We start from the raw sequence: 23,128 nt of genomic DNA on the forward strand, positions 1-23,128 counted from the left end.
ACTTATAACTGTCTTATAGTCAGTCACTTTTATTAGTAGGGAACAATAATTATTATTGTTTTCGAAGGCAGGAGAACAATTATCACAAAAACATGGAACCCCTAATAGACAAAAGGATTGCGCAAATTATTATTTTTTAATTCACTCAGGGCCGGTTGTTCGAACGCTAATCAACATTGATCACTATCAAATATTTAATTACTGTCACAACTGTCAATGTCAACTTTGGTTGGTTTGCTGAAAACATAGTTAATTATAATTATGAGATTAGTTAGTCAATTAACATAACAATTATTAACATAATTGATTAACTAATTTCATAATTGTCATCAATAATTATGTTTTCGGCAACCCCACCAAAGTTGACATTGACAGTTGTGACAGTAATTAAGTATTTGATAGTGATCAATGTTGATTAGCGTTCGAACAACCGGCCCTTAGGGTTTCCATCTAACATTCTTTTCATTCTCTCTGTGTCGAGTCGTGTTTCTGCCGAGTGTGTTATTATTGGCCTGATAACTGGTTTGTAAATTATGACTTTCATTGTTTTCCAATATTTTTATTCCTCTACATATTTTTTCATTCGTTGTACTTTGATGTACCTACCTAATATTTCCTAGTAATGTATAGTTATAGTAAAAAATCAAATAATAAATTTTTTATTATTTTATATTATTTATTATATTATTAATTATATATGTTATATAAGTATAACATTTATTATATTATTTAATGTATTTATTTTGTGTGAATCGACAATATATGTCTTTTGAGGACGTGTCGATGCTTATAGGACGTTTTACAAATAAAGCACTCAAAAAGGGGCTGTCTACCACATTCAAGTTTAAGATGTCTTTTCAAATTTTTGTTGTTGCAATAACATCGTCCACAATGTTGGCACGTAAACGTCCACCTATTGTCCACATCTAAAATATAAACCTAAATTGATCGATTTACGAGTATGATCTCACAAATGAAACATATATAATATAAAAAATATCTGAAAAGAGAAGAGAACAAGTGGTAATAAACCGATTAAGAATTGGGCATACAACATTAACCCATAAGTAATTAATAACCAAAGAGCTACCACCACAATGCTCATACTGTAGATGCCTGATAACAGTCCAGCACATTCTTACAGAATGTCCACTTTACTCGTATGAACGAAGCATCAACAACATTTCTGAAGAACCAAGTCAGCTGAAGAATATATTAAGTTATAATTTATTCAGTACAATTAATTATCTTAAAGATATACATTTATTTCATAAAATGTAATAATTATATTGTAATTGTTTAACATCCGCTAATAACCTTCCATGGTTAATGCGGGTTTATGTAAATAAAAAAAATGTTAAATAATAAATAATATTTATAATTCCAGAGTCGCCCGATAAGTACTTTGCCTACATATTATAGGTTCTTGATTATGTACTTTAGAAATGAACTACAACGTTAACGGAGTTTTGTTTCATATGGTCAATGGAAGTTTCATATGGTCACTTTTTGTACAAACACGTCTACACAAAAATTTGTTCCAGATTAAATTTACTATCGACATATCACCTTTCAAAGGCAAAAATATTTTTTTTGCAAAAATATATTAAAAAAGAGCAAAAAAAAAACACGAAACAAAGCAATTTTGTTTTTTGCCCCATACCTTTTTTCCACGGGGATATAGGTATAGGCATTGCTTTACAGCAAAAAAAACTTCCATCCTTCCTCTTTAAAATGACGTTTGGTATTATAGAAATCTCTACCAAACGTCTATCTCTAGATTTATGGTTTCCGAAATATTATTTTACAAAGTTCGCCACTCACAGCGATTTTGTGTTATTTTCCTTGTTATTTCGAAAACATTGTTCTGAAACACTTTTTCTACGCAGCTCTAGGTATGCATTGGTACATTTAATAGGAAGAAAGGTCAAATTCTCCTTTAAAATGGTCTATTGTAAAAGGCTATATATAACTAAGTATAAGCAAGATATGCAAGATATTTGATATATTTTACGATTATTTTTAAATTTCTCATTATAACTTTTTTTCTTTCTGCATAGGCTAAAACATATCATAATCATCAGATATAAAATTATATCTAAATCTATAGTATACGGGGTATGTTAAAAAATATGAATTTCACTCAAAGTACCTTTATATTTCACAATATCGAGAAGTGGTATTAAGAAAAGTTATTTGGAATTAAAAATTATGTTATAATATGCAATAATTATATTCTTCTAATTGAAAAAAATAAATTTCAAAATATTTCTGAAATAACGGATACCCTTGGATATCCTACGGATATCTTGTTTAAAAATAGTCCTTGAATTTTTACAATACACCATTTTAAAGTAAAGAAAATAAGCCTTCTTTCTTATGGCACAATGTATATACATACCTATATGTCCAAGAAAAAAAGTTATAATGAGAAATTTTAAAAATAATCGTAAAAAATATCAAAAATCATTAAAAGTATAAAATTTTGAAAAACCATAACTTGTTTAAACATAGTCATACAACCTTATACTAGACCATTTTAAAGGTAATTGACTTCTCTTCCTACTAAATGTATCATTGCATACCTAGAAATGCGCATAAAAAAGTAACAGAACAATGTTTGCGAAATAATGGGGAAAATGGCTTAGAGATGCTGTAAGCGACGAAATTTGAAAAATCATATTTCGGAAACTATAAATCCCAGGACTTCTACCGCACGTCATTTTAAAGAGGAAGGATGGAATTTTTTTTTCTTTGAAGAAATGCCTACACATATATCCTCGTGGAAAAAGTTATGGGACAAAAAACAAAATTACTTTCTTTCTTGTTTTTTTTTGCTTTTTTTGAATATATTTTTGTAAAAAAAATATGTTTGTCTTTAAAAGGTGATATTTCGACAGCAAATTTAACCTGGAACAATTTTTTTGTAGACGTTTTTGTACCAAAAGTGCATAGAACTCACCCTGATTCACCCTGTGCCTAGGGACTAATTCACCCCTTCCTCAAAAACTTCTTCTTCTCTTCTTCTACGGCACTACAGCCCAAATTGAGCCTTGACCTCCTTTATTTTTTGCCTCCACCCTTGCGTGTCTGTGGCTGCTCTTCTCCATATACGGACTCCTAAAAGGGCTTGTGCGTCGCTGTTTACTGTGTCTTCCCAGCGCTTTTTTGGCTTTCCAACCGGTCTCTTTCCCTGAATTCTAGAATTGAGTGCTCTTTTTGGTAGCCTATCCTCTCCCATTCTTATCACATGTTCGGCCCATTGCAATCTTTGTATTCTAATGAAGTTTGACAAGGGTGTGTCATCAAAAACGCACCCCTTTAAATGGTACCACTAGCACGTCACTAGTATGACATATATACCAAAATATCGTAATTTGAAAAATAAAAATCGACCTGATTCAGGATTTTTCCTTAACGTCACGGGTTTACGAAATAACGAATTTATTCATTTCATTTGCACCATACTCTATGTCTGAATTGCCGATATGAATGAGTCAGATTAAATTAAATTATTAGAAGAATTTTTTGCTAAGCAACAATATTTTTGTTCAATTTATTCATATTTTGTATTTTGACAACGACCGCGACGTCCGAAGTGGAAGTCGAAACGTTAATAAAATATTTTTTTAAGTTCAATTGTGGCTTATTTCCCAATTAGAATAGTGATTTAAAATAAATGGTACTCCGTAAAACTTTTTATTGGGGGTGTTGTCGCCGGGGCTGTTTTGGTCGGGGCTGTATTGACCGGGGCTATTTTGTGTGCGATCTATTTTGTCGAGGCTATTTTGTTTATGGGCTATTTTGTCGAGGCTATTTTGACGGGGCTGTTTTGACAGGGCCATTTTGACGGGTTACGCATATATATACCACTAATAAACTCTGAAGTTGATGCGACTATGTTTTTAAAATAAAAAAAAAATATGAAATTTAAGTTCTTTTTTATTTCTATTAAATGTTGCAACTTGCAAATTTATTGTTCTGTTTTGGACTACCTAGATACGTTTCGTCAGTGAACAAAATGTTTTTTCATTCTTTGAAAAAAAAAACATATTTGAAGTTGGTGTTCTCTGGTAAAAAATCAAATCTGTTCAAAGGATTCAGATTTTATTTAAACAAAAATAAAAATTACATATAGTATAAACATTCATAGTTCTAAACATATTTATTACCATTAGGTATACCAATAACAAGAAATAATCTATTTTTCCATTAAAACATTCTTCCAAAGTCTTATATATTCTTTGATTATCTTATACTGTATTTGCCCAAAAAACTTTTTGTTATATTGTAATCACTTGGCTATTCGGATAATATAACTATGTGTCCTCACTTGGAAACTAGCTAAGTGAAGAGTCTTCGCATATCTACATGATTGTTAAGTCACTTCATTATATTAAATTGAAGACCACTGATTCCTATTTGAATATAAACTGCTCGTCAAAAGTTAGGGATATAGAAATTTCTGCTGATTTTCATAGTTGATTTTTTCGCGAACAGACGGATTCCGCTATTTTTTTTTTATTTTAGCCTTTTCTTTAGTATTTACACAGTTGTGCAAAGGTTTACTCAAACTTATTTGTTGTATTTATACCGGGTGGAAGAAAAAATATGTTTTTCTTGTGTTAAGTTTGAGACACCCTGTAGGGAGAACGAGGTACAAATATGAGTATACATCATCAGAATAATATTGTAGTCTCATGTTTTGTGAACATACTGTTGTTTGAATGTCCCTGATATCTTTAGAAACAAAAAAAATAGACAGTTTTGTAATTTAACGTGTGTTTTAACCGAAACAAAAGTTTGAGACACCTTGTAGGGAGAAAAAGGCACAAAGGTGAGTATACCCCAATATTATGTTGTAGTCTCATATTTTTTGAATATTTTATTTTTTTAATTTCTCTGATACAGTACGTAAATCGTTCGGCTGGACATAGGGAATATACATTGAGAGAATTGTGGCAACTGCGCTAACCTGTGTTAGTTGAAGCTTCTGTTCGAGTACGAGTTTTTGGTGCAATAAGCTGTTAAAACGAATAGAATAAGTGAGTTTTGAAGCAAGGCTGTCCATAAATAAATAAAAAACAAAGTTTATGATTAATGAGTTAATAATTTTACTTTAATTTTTAAAATATTTTTTATTTAAAAACTAATTTTAAAACTAGACGGTTTTCCCATTCTCTTAGGCTAAAAATATTTATCTACTACATTCATAATTTTGACGTTTATTTGTGTCAGTCGAAATAATTTTGAGGTTAATAATGTCATCGAGAGAGCTCAGTTGCCACAATTATCTGAATATAATACAATGTAAGTATTTATGTATCTAAATATATACAATGTTTGTTCCCTATGTCCAGCTGAACGATTTACGTACTGTATATTTAATAACAAAGAAACTAGACGGTATTACTCTTTAATATGTTTTTCTATGTTTCACATGTGTGATGTGACGCATGTCGTCAGTTAAAACACATATTAAAGAGTAATATCGTCTAGTTTCTTTGTTATTAAAGATATCAGAGAAATTAATAAAAATAAAATATTTACAAAATATAAGACTACTTACAACAAAATATCGAGGTATACTGACCTTTGTGCCTTTTTCTCCCTACAAGGTGTCTCAAACTTTTGTTTCGGTTAAAACACATGTTAAATTACAAAACCGTCTATTTTTTTTATTTCTAAAGATATCAGGGACATTCAAAAAACAAAATGTTCACGAAACGTAAGACTACAATACGATTTCGATATATACTCCCATTTGTACCTCGTCCTCCCTACAGGGCGTCTCAGACTTAACATAAGAAAAACATTTCTTTTCTTCCACCCGATATAAGTACAAAAAAAAAGTTTGAGTAAACATTTGCATAACTGTGTATGTACTAAAGAAAAGTCTAAAATAATAAAAAAAAATTAGCGGAATCCGTTAATCTGTTCACGAAAAAATCTACTATAAAAATTCAGCAGAATTTTCTATATCCCTAACTTTTGACGAGCAGTTTATTTTACCCATAAATAAATTGTTTGAGAGTGTGGAAGGGAGGAAGGGAAAGAGATACATATGACGAACAGAGATAGAGAAATAAACAAAATTAAGTGGGACAACTTGGTAAGAGTGGGGAAAGTTGACTTATATCAGTGGCCAAATGGTTTTATTTGGTAGCCGTATCGTACCACGTACCAAACTTGAGCAAGTTGATCAAATTGTTTACCTTGAATATCAGATAAATTGTAACGCAGAAAGTCACGGTGAGATTAGATCCAGAATAGAGCAGGCCAGGTCGTAAAAAGCCAAATCCAGGCCAAATAATACATGGTTGTATAAATAAAAAACTAGAAGAAGGAATAGATGATAGTCAGTTTGGGTACAGAAACGGACTAGGAACCAGAGAGGCGTTATTTGCTTTTAATGTGTTAGCTCAAAGATGCATGGACATGAGTGTGGATGTGCATGTTTGTTACGTTGATTTTGAAAAAGCTTTTGACAAAGTAAGACATGAAAAATTAGTCCAAATTCTAAAGACAAAAAACATAGACAAAAGGGACTTACGAATAATAGCAAACCTTTACTGGAATCAAAGAGCACAAATTATAATAGATAAGGAACCCACTCCAGAAATTGAAATCAGGAGAGGAGTTCGGCAGGGATGTATTATGTCTCCATTACTCTTTAATGCATATAGTGAAGCCATTTTTGAAGAAGCATTGCTATCTCAAAGTGAAGGAATAATAATTAACAGAAGATCTATTAACAACATAAGATATCCAGATGACACCGTGATTATGGCAAGCTCTGCTGAACAACTCCAACTACTACTAAACAAAACAAACAATTTCTGTGAAGAATATGGACTAAAGATGAATATAAAAAAGACCAAATACATGATAATAACTAAGAAAACAAACATACAAACAAACATACATTTGGGAAATGTACCGATAGAAAGTTCAAAAAAAAATGAAAACAGTTCTCTGCAACAAAGACCTTAGCGTAGAACTGAGAGTAAGAGCTTTGAGTTGCTACGTGTTCTCGATACTACGGATATGGACTTGAAAGCTGGACATTAAAATAAAAACACATAAATAAGCTACAGTCATTTGAAATGTGGTGTTACAGAAGGATGCTTAGAATAGCATGGACACAGAGGAAAACGAACACGGAAGTATTGCGAGAAATGGGTAAAGAATGCGAAATAATAAACACAATAAAAATAAGAAAGATACAATATCTGGGACACGTAATGAGGGGACCGCGATATGAAATGCTAAGACTGATAATACAGGGAAAGATAAGAGGCGGAAGGAGTATAGGAAGAAGGAGAGTGTCATGGTTAAAGAATTTAAGGGACTGGTTTAGATGCAGTTCTATAGAACTCTTTAGAGCAGCGGTGGATAGAGTAAAGATATTGATGATGATATCCAACCTCCGATTAGGAGACGGCACTTGAAGAAGAAGAGAGCAGGCCAGAGTCGCTTTTAGAGTATATCCAAGGAATTATGTAACAAAGGCTATACAATAATTTTAAAAGTTTCTTGGGTGAAGAAGATTCAAAACTCCACAATACTATAACGTCTCAGCAAGATTACTGAAATTATAAAAAGCATCACGAAAAGAAAGCTGGATTATTTCGAACATGTAATGAGAGGTCTCAAAAATATAGGTTGCTAAAAAATATTATGTAAGAAAAAATAGCAGGCAAAATCAGTCCAGAAGAAGGACTTCATGGTTGAAGAACTTGCGAGATGGGTATGATATTAAAAGGCTACAGTAGCGATCCACAGGTAGCAACAAACGCGGTCCAAGATTGCGGCTGTAATTTTGAATATTTTGTCAAGATATTTGGCACACATACTAGTAATATACTAAAGAACGGCCCAATTTGAGAAATATATTAGTATGGGGAAATTACTCTGTAAATAAAAACAATATTAAAAAAACGAGCCTGTACCGCCATTAAGAAGAACAAAAAATACACTTTCTTGAAATAAACTTTTTTATCCCATGCCTAGATTTTGTGTCATTTTGGACCTACTAAATTTTTTTATTTCTAACAATAAGTTGAACATATTATACCTAATAACTAATTAGGCAACATAGAGAAATCGTCACTGTCATTTTGACAAACCTGCGTCAGATTTTCTCTTATCTGTTCTGTTATCTTTATCGATATCTATTCAGTGCAGTAGTGTATTATTTTAAGAATTCGTTATTGTTGTTTTATAGGAAAGTAGTGTTTATCTGTCAATGACTGACAGACTAAACGTGTTTCAATGAAGACCTAATCACTTAAAAAATCTCTTAATGTGATACAGTAGAGCATCATGTTGCTGGTAGTAATCCATTGGCATCCAATTTAGGCCAAATTATTTTGCAAATTTTAATATGTAGTTGGAACATACATCTTACTCAGTGTTTGGCATTGTGGCTATTTAAGCAAAGACAGGGAGTTCACTGATGATGGACCGAAAACGTTCTGAACGTAATCCTTTCGGATTTTTAAAATTTTTTAAATTTTTTATTAAATATACCAACTACACCAGGGATTGTCCAGGACTAATTGTCAAAATATCGACCTTAGATAATGCCAAAGATTACCACTGTTGCCAAAGTTTCGCAGACCTTACCAAAAAAGGTATGATACTATCTCCCTTAGTTATATTGATGACGCGCTACTGTATGCTCTTAATGCAGGCGGGATATTTAGGGTGGCAGTGAATAAAATTAAGATAGCTATGATGGTAACCAACATTCTGAAAGAACACGGTACATGAACTAGAAGATGGTCGATAGATTGATTTGCTCCTCGTCTATGGACTTTTACCAGAATGAATAAGTGGATGCGTCTAAAATTTAATAATAAAGAAGATGGTCCCTTTCTTGGCTAATTTTTGGCTCACGCTTATAGCTATATGTCCTACTCACCAAGCAACTACAATGTAACCATAAACTATTTAATACCCATTACAAAAAAAAAACGTTTCTTTGGCTAATAGCGTCTCAAAGTTTAAATTAAAAGTTTATGTATACAGTGATGTGCGCGCTAATAACCGGCAAAATAACGCAAAAGATGGAAAACATCATACTTTGTGGAATAAAAATAGATGAGACTAGTAGATGTGGAAAATTATCGATAGGAACCTATAAATTTACATTACATTTTATAGTTTCCTAACTTTAAACGTCTGCGACAGGGGAATTTTATAAAATTATCCTGTCACAGTGACAGTTGTCATACTCCTCCGATACGTCTAAAGGTGGGAAACTATGTAATCTAATTTTTTATAGGTTCCTATCGATAATTTTACCTCTCTACTGGTTTCATCTCCTTTTATTTTCAGGACGTATTATGTTTTTCATCTTTGGCGGTATTTTGCCGGTTTTTAGCGCACTCATCACCATCACTATACAGTAAAGCTTGTACTTCTGTACTAGCCTATGTGGAATCGCAAGAAACAATTTCGATCTTTGTTCAGGCACAGATGTTTGTTGCAAACACTGCAATATACAAACGTTTTCGAATGACAATCGTTCAAACTGCACCGCCGCCTTAGATGCCGCCATTTTGGTAAATGACTGAGCTGGCTTCGTTTCTCTTCTGTAAACAAATCATCTTCACTATCTTCTAATTTTTGTGTATCTCCTCCTAGTTTAATATCTGATCTACAGCCTAAAAACCATTATTATAATATTTGTGATACGTTTAAACAGAAATAATACAACAGGTTATTATTTGACAACATTGATAGTCTGGTATAATAGTATTTTTGCTACAAAAGCAAGATTACGCAGGTCAAAATTTCTGACGGAAAGGCACTGTCAAAACATTAGAATGTGACTTTTCATCATGGCCACGTTAATGTCATTACTTGTCAGATATTTTTCTTTGTTTTTGTTTACTATAAAAATAATATCTATAATTCTTGATTCTAATTAATGATTTCAATCGGATTTCATCAATTGCCGAAATATATTAATCATATGCCAAAATATTTGTTATTGTTAACGAAAATAATGATATTCAATAACATCAACTCTAGAATTGAAATTTGTGTAGCACAGCTAAAATACGACACCAACACGGAACTGTCCGATCTTGTATAAGCGTCCACATAGTCCAGAAAGCCACTGCGCATCCGCTAGGAAAAATATTCTAATTCGGATTTTTTGCACAATCATACTCAAAAAGGACTCCTTTTAACAAATTTGCATGTTGCCAGGACCAAAAGGTGGTCAAAAATTTTTTAAACGTTTTTTTTTTGTTTTTTTTCCTAAAATTATCTTTTTTACATGGAAAAAAGTTTTTTTAGGTTTTTTGGATCATTCCAAACAGAAAAGGTCTTTGGTGACTTTTCTCCAAAAATGATAGTTTTTGACATATAAGCGATTAAAAATTGAAAAATTGCGAAATCGGTCATTTTTAACCCTCAAAAACTATGTGAAAATCTAAAAATTTGAATGTTGCCAAGGTAGGCAGATATTCTTTAAACATCGATTGATGAAATCCTGAAGAGTTTTTTGCAATACAATATTCAAAACTCCTTTGTTTTTTGATTGCTAATCAAGCATGCGCGACACTATTTTCCACCGACCGACAGTATGGTGCAAATGAAAGGAATAAATTCGTTCTTTCGTAAACCGGCGACTTTAAGGAAAAATCCCGAAACAGGTCGATTTTTATTTTTAAGTTATGATATTGTGACATATATGGTATACTAGTGACGTCATCCGTCTGGGCGTGATGACGTAATCGATGATTTTTTTAAATAAGAATAGGGGTCGTGTGGTAGCTCATTTGAAAGGTTCTTCAATTCTCTATTTAGTAATGTAAACATTTACATAATTATTTATACAGGGTGTCCTTCTACTTCTTTTTTTGTCAAATAATTTAATTTAATAAAAATTTTTTGGACAACCTGTATCATTAATTATGTAAATATATGTAAATATAATTATGTAAATGTTTATATTACTGAATATAGAATTGAAGAACCTTTCAAATAAGCTAGCACATGACCCCTATTCTCATTTAAAAAAATCATCGATTACGTCATTACGTCCAGACGGATGACGTCACTGGTATACCATATATGCCACAATATCATAACTTAAAAATAAAAATCGAACTGTTTCGGGATTTTTCCTTAAAGTCGCCGGTTTAGGAAATAACGAATTTATTCCTTTCATTTGCACCATACTTTTGGTTGAAAATAGTGTCGCGCACGCTTGATTAGCAATTAAAAAACAAAGGAGTTTTGAATATTGTATTGCAAAAAACTCTTCGGGATTTCATCAATCGATGTTTAAAGAATATCTACCTACCTTGGCAACATTCAAATTTTCAGGTTTTCACATAGTTTTTGAGGGTTAGAAATGGCCGATTTCGCAATTTTTCAATTTTTAATCGCTTATATGTCAAAAACTATCATTTTTAGAGAAAAGTCACTAAAGACCTTTTCTGTTTGGAATGATCCAAAAAACATAAAAAAACGTTTTTCCATGCAAAAAAAATAATTTTAGGAAAAAACAAAAAAAAAAACGTTTAAAAAATTTTTGACCGCCTTTTGGTCCTGGCAACATGCAAATTTGTTAAAAGGAGTCCTTTTTGAGTAAGATTGTGCAAAAAATCCGAATTAGAATATTTTTCCTAGAGGATGCGCAGTGGCTTTCTGGACTAACATGGTATTTTAATAAGAAAAACGTAATCGCGATTACATTGAGAATTTTACAATTATATTAATTAAATATCCAAAAACATTTATTATTATCAATAATATAAATTTTCTAAAACAATTATTTAAGTTCAATATTCCAAAAAATAATAATTTTCAGTGACAGTTCAGTGTTGCTGGTTAGTGACAGTTCAGTGTTGCTGGTTGCGGTCAATTATGCTGTGAGCTGTGAAATAATCTATTTCACAGACTATAGGTGGCAGTGCAGTTACATGAAAATGGCCGATATAATTGGGATAACGCATTTTGATTTAATTAATATTTTTATTGATGTAATTAATTAATATAAATAAATCATTCATTAAATGAACACACCAGACAAGCATTCAATCGACATTGATACATAGGTTAACGGATGTTTTGTTTAAATCTTCATCCCAATTCCTCTAGTTCCAAATAAGCGGCAGCACCCTCGCTTGAGTTCGCGAATACCTACACTATGATAATATTGTTGCTAATTAATATATTTCGACAAGTAATGAAAACCAATTAACATCATTTTAGAATAAATAATTATAGATATTATTTTTATAGTAAACAAAAACAAAGAACAATATATCTGAGAAGTAATGACATAAACGTGGCCATGATAAAAAGTCACATTCTAATGTTTTGACAGTGCTCATACGTCAAAAATTTTGACCTACGTAATCTTGCTTTTGTAGTAAAAATACTATAGCATCAATTTAGTGCCGAAAATCCTCGAAACTCCAGAAGATGACATGCCTCAGCAGTGACCTTGGGCACCATGCTATCATCGTTTTGCTGCGAAGTGCTCTAGGAAATGTGCGTTCGAATCCTGGCCCGGTGAACATAAAAATAAAGGCTGACGCAGTAGTTTAAAATTCTAAAATCAATCTACTATTTTGGAATACGCTGGTGTCTGATCGATTTATAGGGAAGCAGTATGGCAGTATAGTAATGGACAGCCAGTGAACGTAATAGAGAAGTCAATTTATAATTTTGAAATAAAATACCTTACTAATAAATATGAAATTTAATTGAGAAATTCTAACATCATGGATCCTGGATCTCCCGTACAAAAAAAAAGTTGATTGGAAGCAAGCTTACAATTTGTTAATAGCTTAACGGTGTCTAGTCGGACAAACTTTGATGTATGGGAACAGTGGAACAGCGGAAGTTTTAATTGTGAAACAAGTTAAAAATTTGGAACGTCAGACTACGAAAACGTTCCATGTATTTTGTCGGACAAAACTTGCAATTGATTTGTTACCATTTCATTAAACTCTCATGCAAAAATCAGACTGGTGTTTGTCACCAACTCGGCATTTTAATGAGTGGAGCACGAAGAACATGTCAAATGACAGAAATCATATTGGTTAATAGCAGTCTGATTTTTGCATGAGAGTTTAATGAAAGGGTAACAAATCAATTGGACGTTCTGTGAGACAAAATACATGGAACGTTTTTGTAGTCTGACTTTCCAAATTTTTAACCTGTTCCACAATTAAAACTTCCCCTTTTCCAGTGTTCCCGTACATCAAAGTTTGTCCGACTAGACACCGTTAAGCTATTAACAAATTTTCAGCTTGCTATTAATCAATTTTTTTTGGTACGCGGGATCCAGGACTATTACAGATTTACACAGCGCTTAACAAATTAGTCTATAAATAATAAGTACTGTTTAAAACTGTATAGGCACATATTTGAACATAGGTTGTTGTTAAAAATAACATTGATGCACTGAGAATTTAATAACTGTTCGTACGTCTTTTATACATTTAGAATTTCACGTATTGTAGTGATAGTTTTTGAGTTAAAATTTACGCTTCAATGGAAATAGGCCACAATTGATTGTAATGAAAATTACATCTTATGTACCTACTTGTTAGTCCCAATTTATTTTACGACGGGGACGTGGGCGACACAACTGTCTTACGGGGTACGTTGAAGAATCGTGTGATATGAAAAGCATGGGCTAGTTTATAGTACAACGGAACGAGGCTACAACGGGGACGTGCGCCGTCTATTGTTCTACGGCACGTGCCGTCCACGTCCCGTCTTAAGATAAATTGGGCTTTATTTGGCGTTTCGACTTGCATATAATTTTCTACGGTTTATTTAAGATTAATATATAATTGATACATTCATATACCGAATAAAATACCGAATACCGATTTATATACCGAATAAAAACTGTCACTTTTAGATTTTGTAACCACATATTGCAAAAAATATTGCTAACGAAGAGATATATGTATTCGCGCCCTAAAATTCGCATTTTCACAAGATCAGCTATGTACTCAATACATACAAAAAAATAGTGATATAAAAATATTATTTCTTTTTTAGCTATATTAATAACATACACAGAGTTTAACAAAAAGGTAGGTCATAAATTAAATCACATATTCTGGGACCAAATATAGTTCGATTGAACTTAAGAATAATAGAATAATAATATTCAGAAATATAAACAAAATAATACTTAATGATTTACGTTGACATAAAAAATAAACAAGTGGTAATTATTGCTAGCTATATTGGCACTTCCTTTTTTAATTAGATTTATTTAATTTATTTACTTTATGTACAGGTTATTTTTATATTCGATACCAAAAAAATCGGTAAAAGCAAGCGAGGTATGGCAAAGGGTAGTGTGATTTGAAAGCTAGGGCTTGCTATCCCTAAGACCTGAAGGACTGATGGAAGAAAATTCGAGGTCGTTCGTATTTGGTAAAAGCGCGAACTGAAGGGCTTGCGAGGATTTGCAAATTTACTTTGCAAAACTTTTACAAAATGTATTGTTGCAGTAGCAATTTCCTGCAATATCTTCTTTGCAATTTTTTTTCAGGGGGAAAATAGTGACTAATTATAATTATTAAATTATCTCATTTATTATTAACTTTACGACATAAATGCACATAAACAAAAATGGAGAGAATAGAGAAATTATATTTTATCCTATAACTGCTTTGTTTTTTGTGCTATAATCAAAATTTAAGGTTCTACGTCTATAATTGTCGTCAGCAGCAGACCACAAACAAAAACGAACGTAGCATCTTAAATATTGATTTTAGTAAAAAATAAAACAGATCAAAATTCTAAAAAATATAATTTCCCAATTTTTGTTTATTTAAATTCATGTCGTAAAATTGATAATAAACGAGATAAAGCAATAATTATGCTTGGTTACTATTTTCCCTCTTAACTCAGTAACTCATTTGCAACAAAGAAATTGTAGCAAATCGTATTTGCAACAATTTCAGGTCTTACGCCCCCCCCCCTAAAGGTTAGAATAATAACATTTGTAGTAGCTCGCCATGCAAGATCAAATTACATTCCGACTGTACTGGATACATGGGAAAAACTTTTTGATAGTCAAAAGTGATTTACCGTCCAATATACTTACCGTTGCACGTCATTATCTACGTCAGAAATCTAAGTTGACATTGTTGCCCAATTACAAAAAATTCTTTGATTCATTTTAAATCAAATATATCACATAATTTTTGCGGAAGTGGATTATAGGTACAACAAAACAAATAATTAATATTCAATGTAAATAAATAAAAAAAAAACTTTAGAAATAGAAAACAAGAATTAAGTTAAAAATCTTAAGTTAAAGTAAATATTAAAATCAGTAAATTAAATAAAACAAATACTTATAGTAAAGAATAAAAACAAATCTGTCAAACAAAGTGTAAATACCGCAACTGTCAAATAAATGTTACCAATTTATGCCAACATGTCACCTTTGTCACCATGTTGCTGCGCAACATGAGAGCCAACGATCGACAAGCGGTCTCGGCACCTTAAGAAGAAGAAGTCACCTTTGTTCGATCGCAGTTAGAGTGTAATCCGAACAAGTGTGCTTTATAACAACGCTTTCTATTCCACTTATACAAATTAAAGTTAGGGTATGTTTCTTTAAATGTATATTAATAGAAATCTTCCCATATTATTTCTACGCGTATATAATAAAATATGTCTAGTGGCTGTAATTCCCGTTTACTCGGCTATATGATTCTAATAAGGCACATACCTACCGCCTAAATATTTCGTGTTGGTATCATGTGACGTCAAGGGTTATGACGTGGATGACGTGCAACGGTAAGTATATTGGACGAACTGTACATAAACTTGAGAGCAAATTGATTAAAGAAATTATAATATTCCGAGAGTTGTAAACAAAATATCAAAGGAAAATATAAAAAAGACTAATAATACTATTTAAACTAAGGTAGAGTATAATGAACTCCCACCATATGAATCTTCAAACTGTTCTTTTGAGAAAACTTCCTACTGCATATCTTACACTGGAACTGCCTTTCTTTATTGCACTCATACTTTTGATGTCTGTTAAGCGTACTAAGGTGTTTGTAAGGTTTAAAGCACTTGTAGCAGAAGTAGTAACCATCCATCCTTACATAACTTTTATCTAAAACATTGCACGAATAAATAAACAAATAGGCAGCATTTCAAATATCTACTAGGCTTGTTCAATTGAAACGCATATTTGACCCAGAAAAAAATTGTGGGTAAACTTACGGTATCCGTCAAAATAAACAGTACCGAAATTAAGATGACTGTGAAATTGCGCATGCAAGGTGAATTTATCATTATTAGTATACCTGTCATTAGATGTCAACTTGACATTACATTACTGTTAAAATCTTTATCATTATGGTTCCTTCTACCGAAGAAAATGTTTTTTCAGTAGAACATTATATTTTCTCAGACGTAGTTAGACGGAATAAAGGCCCATGCTTAAAACAAGTGTCAGAAATATATCAACAACATTTTAACAAGGAATCCCTTAGTAAAGATGTAATGCTAGCGGTTGATGAATAGCTTTAAGCGCCGGACTCCACTTGCGATTTGTAGTCGCGCGATTGTTTTGTCGCGAAGATTGAACACATTGCTTCAAATACAAGTGGATTGTTTCGTGGATTGACTTGTATTTGAAACAATGTATTCAATCTTCGCGACAAAACAATCGCGCGACTACAAATCGCAAGTGGAGTCCGGTGCTAATGCTAGGGAACGCCTTGTTAAAATGATGTTGATATCTTTTGACACTTGTTTTAAACATGTGCCATTATTCCATCCAACTCCGTACGAGCTAAAATAATGTTCTACTAAAAAAATTTTTTCTTCGGTAGAAAGAACCATAATGACAAAGATTTTAACAGTAGCGTAATGTCAAGTTGACAACTAATGACAATTATACCAAATATAAAAATCCACGAGCAAAATAATAGTCCGTTCTTTAACGGTAAAATATTACAAAACCTCTAAATTTTAAAGAACCGCTTGGATTGACATGAAATTTGGCATACACATAGCTAACAAGTCAAAGAAAAAAAGTGATATTGTGCCGATATGTGCTTTTGCCCTGGGGGTGGTTTTCACCCCCTCTTGGGGGTGAAAAAATATTCATCCAAAGAAAGTCAGGAAATGGGTAAACTGGCTAATTTTAAGTAACTTTTGTTCTATAGAGTTTTTTCACTAAGTCAATACTTTTAGAGTTATTTGGCGTTGAATATGTTTATTTTTTCAACAAAATAACCACGCTTTTAGACGGTTTTTCGCAAATAACTCAAATAGTAAGTATTTTGTCGAAAAAACATTTTGAGCAAAAATATAGCCTATAAAAAATTTAAAAAATAGTGTAAATATCACGTCTCTACACCTAGTAGAAGCAGAGTTATAGCTAATGAAAAATAGTTTCATATTCGTCAAATTCCAAATGGAATACTTTAACGTGAAATAACCAAAAATGAAGCACATTTCCGGCGAAAACTCATTACCACTTATTTAAAGTGTTTAAAAAAAGCTTCATTTTTGTTTTATAAAAAAAATTTCAAGCATCAAAATTAAACAAGTTACGCTCAAAATAAAGTTAGTCCCTTTTGGTTTTGGTAAAAAAATCGAGTAAATCACCCCCTAATTAGTATCTTAAATGAACTTAATCGTTACGACTTCACAAGTTTCTTGACTCGTGTATATATTGTTTATATGATCTGTAAGTTTAATCGGTTCAAAGTCCTTATTATTGAAAGGGCTGTAGTTAAAAGGGGTTGAACGAGTCACTGATCACGAATGTATGCAAATTTAGAAACACCAAATCTTGATCAATTTTTGTCTAACAGAAAAACAAAAAAATACATGATATTCAGAAAAGCAAATCTGACTTTTTTGTTTTTCGAGATTTTTGGTATCTTTAACAATTTTTAAGTTATTTTGAAAAAAGCATATTTTTCAAAATTTAAATTTTTAAAAATTTTACTTTGAAACCAAATTTTTTCAAAAATAAGCACTTTGAATTGATGAAACTTACAGATCATATAAACACAACATAAGTAAAATAATTTGTGGAGCGGCAACGATTAATTTCATTTAAGTTGCTAATGAGGGGGTGGTCTTCCCGATTTTTTTTGCAAAAACAAAAGGAACCAACTTTATTTTGAGCCTAACTTGCTTAAATTTAATGCTAGAAACTTTTTGTAAAAACAGAAATAAAGCTTTTTTTAAACACTTTAAAAAAGTTATAATGGGTTTTCCCCAAAAAGTGCTTAATTTTTTGGATATTTCACGTCGAAATATTCTATTTGAAATTTGGTGAATATGAATCTATTTCTCATTGGCTATAACTCTGGTTCTACGAGATCCAGAGACCTATCGCGTACACCATTTCTTTTATTTTTTTATAGGCTATATTTTTGCTACGAACGTTTTTTTCGACAAAATACTTACTTTTTGAGTTATTTGCGAAAAACCGTCTAAAAATGTGGTTATTTTGTTGAAAAATGAACATATTCACTCGCAAATAACTCGAAAAGTGTTGACTTGGTGAAAAAGCTCTATAGAACAAAAGTTACTTAAAATTAGTCAGTTTACCCATTTCCGGACTTATTTTGGACATATATTTTTTCACCCCCAAGAGGGGGTGAAAGTCACCCCCAGGGCAAAAGCACACATTGGCACAATATCACTTTTTTTCTTTGACATGTAAGCTATGCGTATGCCAAATTTCATGTCAATCCAAGCGGTTCTTTAAAATTTAGAGCAAAAACCGTGAAAGAATGGACTATAAAATTCCTGTAGCTGGCTGTATACCGTATACCATAAATCACAAAAAATACAGGATCCTTTGCAAAAGGTATATTTAAAAGACCCAAATAAGGGTTACATCACAAAACAAAACGTTTTCGGATTAACAGGTAATCCATCATCAGTGTTAAGCCAATAGCCAATTGATATCATACGTTATATACCACGTTGATATCACGTCCACGTGGGTTAGAGTCCTGTGTTGCCCTGGGTAATATCCAGGAATATTTGCAACATCCATCTATTTTAATAATAATATGTAATATCATTTAAGATCTTGCAACTTTTAAAGGGTTTTTATCCATAACTTTTTGGTGGCTCACGCATGCATGCTATTGGCTTAACACTGACGATGGATTACCTGTTAATCCGAGTACGTTTTGTTTTGTGATGTAACCCTTATTGGGGTCTTTTAAATATACCTTTTACAAAGGATCTGCATACCAAATATGATAAATGCAACTTGCATGCGCAATTTCATAGCCCTCTTAATTTCGGTACTGTTTATTTTGGCGGATACCGTATTTGCAAATCGTTATCATTATAATTAAGGCACATATTCCATTTTTTTTTTCACGTACCGACACATACCCTTTAAAGAATTCTTGTGGATGTAGCTCGAAGAATTGTTTTACGGGATTTTGTATTTCTTCGTCTATCTGAAAACGATTACCATTTAACGCCATTTTCGGTAGCCCACGCCCACAGATGTGAAAATCGTAGATCGATAAATCGGAACTATACGAAGGATGCTATAATATCCTCAATTTCTTTCGTTTAGATTTTCTTTCACTACTTTGGCGACATAAGGCCGAGCACTGTGGTGCTGAAGAATGATACCACATCATGAGAGCTTTTCTAGTAAGTAGAGTTTTCACTCTACGTTCTGTATGAGCAAGGGTTCTTCATGGTTGAAAAAAATATAAATAGGACCTTACCCTCAGAAGGTTGAACTTTGTACGACTGCACGCTGATTATATCTGGATGGATTTTTAACAACATAGATACGCCATTTTTAAGTGACAATACTTAAAATCGCAGTCAAATACAAAATGATAGGAACTAATCCTTGTGATGTTTACAAAAATATAACAGCTAACATTTTAGAACGTAAGTTGAGTGACCACAATTATTTCCAAGGCTAGCCTGACCAAAGATGTGTTTCAATTGAACAAGCTTATACAGTCAAACCCGCTTATTAGAATACCGCTTATAGGAATATCCCGGTTTAAGGAATAGAAATTTGAGGTCCCGAAACGTTTTTACTAGCCGACAATGATCGGTTATTAGAATATCCCGGTTATAAGAATACTTTTGCTTGGCACGAAGGCTATTCCAATAAGCGGGTTCGACTGTAGTAGGTATACGTTATCATGTTAATTATTATTTTTCATACTTACCGCAAAATAGTTCTTGAGAGTGGTTGTTTAAAATAAAACGGAAAACGTGTGACACTTTTCATTCAAACAATATGGAATGGGATGAAATAAAATCGTTTGGTAACAAAATCGCATTAATCTTGTACCAAATATGATTTTAAATTAGAATATTGTTACGCTACCTGTCTATTAATAGGGCCACGAACAAACAAGACCGACTCAGCACTTTGGAACCAGTTTTACCTCTTGTTGGGGTCGCGAAAGTTCTAGTGGTAGACGATTATGTTCTCGACCGTGTGGCGCCCCCAAATGTCTGCTATCAAAAGATCTAGCAAAACATCGAAGCAGATTTATGGAATCCCCGCCGAAATTACTAGACATTAATAGTCCAATCAACAGCCATTTTCTCGTAGAATTTTGAGAACCAAGGTCGATTTCCTTGAAAATTTGTATTGAGTAATAATTATAAATCAAAATCTACCCTATGACGAGCTGCGCTTTTGCCCTGGAAGTGAAAACAAACCCATCTGGGGGATAACATTTTTTTAACTCACGTTTTTTAACCGTTTTTCATCAATAACTTAAGAAAATTTAATTTCATAGAAAAAATCATTAAGAACAAAATTGTAGTTAATAAAAAAAGAGAGATTCGCGTTTGAAAAACCTTTGTAAACCCAATAACGACTTATAACGAGTTATTGCTCTTTAAAGGATGGTTATTTTCGAAGAACATCGCCGTGAGCTTACAACCAAAAGGCACTAAGTCAGAATTTTAACTTTTGAGATAAATAGATTTGAAAGTTTGAATACCAATGATAATTCATACACACATAATAAGTTATTTGAAATATTAAATACTTGAAGATTATTCTAAGAGTTTTTCAAATAGATTATTACGTCTGTATGAATTATCATTAGTATTCAAACTTCAAATCCATTTATCTCAAAAGTTAAAATTCTGACTTGGCGCCTTTTGGTTGCAAGCCCACGCTTTAATCTCAAATAACTCGAATGTGATGCAATTTTTTGGGAAAACTTAGGAGACATCTTTTAAAGTTCATTAAAAAACCTTTCAAATAAGCTCTGATAAAAGTTTTTTGCATAAGAACTGACTGACTTATGACGAAAATAAAGTCCCTCTCTGCTTTTTTCTTTTTGAAATGTAAAAATTAAACCATCGTCGTTACAATCCTAATAGAAATGAATAGCTTCCAACTTGAAATTAACTTTATTTAGGTATAATTGATACGATCCATGTGATTTGACAGGTTTGGAATGCTTAGTTTAGAAAAAATAGTTGATTAAATCGAAAATGATAGTTTTCAAATTTTTAAAAAAAGGGCATTTTTTTAAATAAATCTAAAACTATTCATAATATGAAAAGATGTTTCAAATATTAATTGTAGAATTTCTTTTACTAAAAATTTGGATTTTTTGTTTTTGTATTATGAATATGTTCAGGTTTATTTAAGAAAAATGCACTTTTTTTAAATTATAATAATGTCATTTTCGATTTAATTAAATATTTTTTCTAAACTCAGCATTCCAAACCGGTCGAATCACATGGATCGTATCAATTATACCTAAATAAAGTTAATTTCAAGTGGGAACCTATTAATTTCTATTAGTATTGTAATGGCGAGGGTTTAATTTGTACATTTCAAAAAAGAAAAAGCAGAGAGCCACTTTATTTTCGTCGTAAGTCCGTCAGTTCTTAAGCAAAACTTTAAGTGATGTCTTTTAAGTTTTCCCAAAAAATTGCACCACATTCGAGTTATTTGAGATTAAAGGTTCTCCATTTCGAGGTTCTTCAAACATAAACATCCTTTAAAGAGCAATAACTCAGTCGTTTGTCTCTTTGTTTCTTTTATTAGCCACAATTTTGTTCTTAATGATTTTTTCTATAAAATTAAAATTTTCAAAGTTATTCATGAAAAACGGTTATAAAACGTGAGTTTTTTCAATGACAATGCATAGTTTCATTCGCAAATAACTTGGAAAGTGTCAATTTTGCAAAAAAATTTTATAGAACAAAATTAACTCAGAATTGGTCACTCTATCGATTTCCATAGTTATTTTGATTAAAAACTTTTCGTCCCCTAGACGGGGTTGTTTCACCCCCAGGGCAAAAGCGCAGTTCGGCATAGGGTAGATTTTGAGGAAAAATGTCAACAGAGCTTAAACCTCAATTTTCGTTAAAATCGGTGTTGATTCTCAAAATTCCACGGTTTTACAGTTTTTTTGCCGCTGATGAATGGTCTATAAAGGACGCTTCTCAGAGCCGGCATGCATATAGAAAGGGAATTTATATGGAACGGATTCATTCATTATTTTGGTGTGAAGTGCGCGTGTTATAAATGTAAACAAATATCGAAAATAAATTGTAAATAACAGTTGTAGATATAAATTATATGTTTTAGTATAAATAAGTGAATGTACTAAATTAAAATAAAGACTAACGAATTGAGTGTTTAAATTAAAATAACTAAGATTTAGTAACAAGGCTTCAATATAAAACTACATTAAAACCGATATCGGATCATGCGACGGGAGTAAGGTGGAAGTGGCCACCTGAGTCCTCTTTGACTCAATTTATAATTTATTATGATATAAGATCATTGGCCCTTTTTCATTGGCTGAGGACCTTAATTTTATGTGTGATAAAAGATCCAATAACCAGGACAATCATCATTCACACAATTACATATCTTAAGCTCCTACTTGTGTTATTCTATTCAAAAGTTTTGAGCTGTTTGTCTTTTGGAATTTTACTTTTAACCATTAAATAACTGCTTATCTTCTTCTTCTTTAAGTACCGTACCCAAATTTTGGGCGTGGGTAACTTCCATGTTAATTTGTCGATATCGTTCTCGATCTTCCGCGGCATGTAATAATTGATCTGCTGATAAGCCAGTCCACCGACAAAGGTTTCGGAGCCA

General features: G+C 32.0%; 1 long non-coding RNA gene across 1 annotated transcript; it reads right to left on the minus strand.

The window, feature by feature from the left end:
• Positions 1-12,715: 12,715 nt before the first annotated feature.
• Positions 12,716-16,131, minus strand: LOC126881178 (uncharacterized). Its single transcript, XR_007696739.1, has 2 exons — positions 15,528-16,131; positions 12,716-15,449 (listed from the first exon to the last, which is right to left on the minus strand). It is a non-coding gene; the product is annotated as an uncharacterized LOC126881178 (long non-coding RNA).
• Positions 16,132-23,128: the final 6,997 nt, after the last annotated feature.

This window comes from Diabrotica virgifera, chromosome 3 (assembly GCF_917563875.1).
Source record: "Diabrotica virgifera virgifera chromosome 3, PGI_DIABVI_V3a".
Lineage (NCBI taxonomy): Eukaryota > Metazoa > Arthropoda > Insecta > Coleoptera > Chrysomelidae > Diabrotica > Diabrotica virgifera.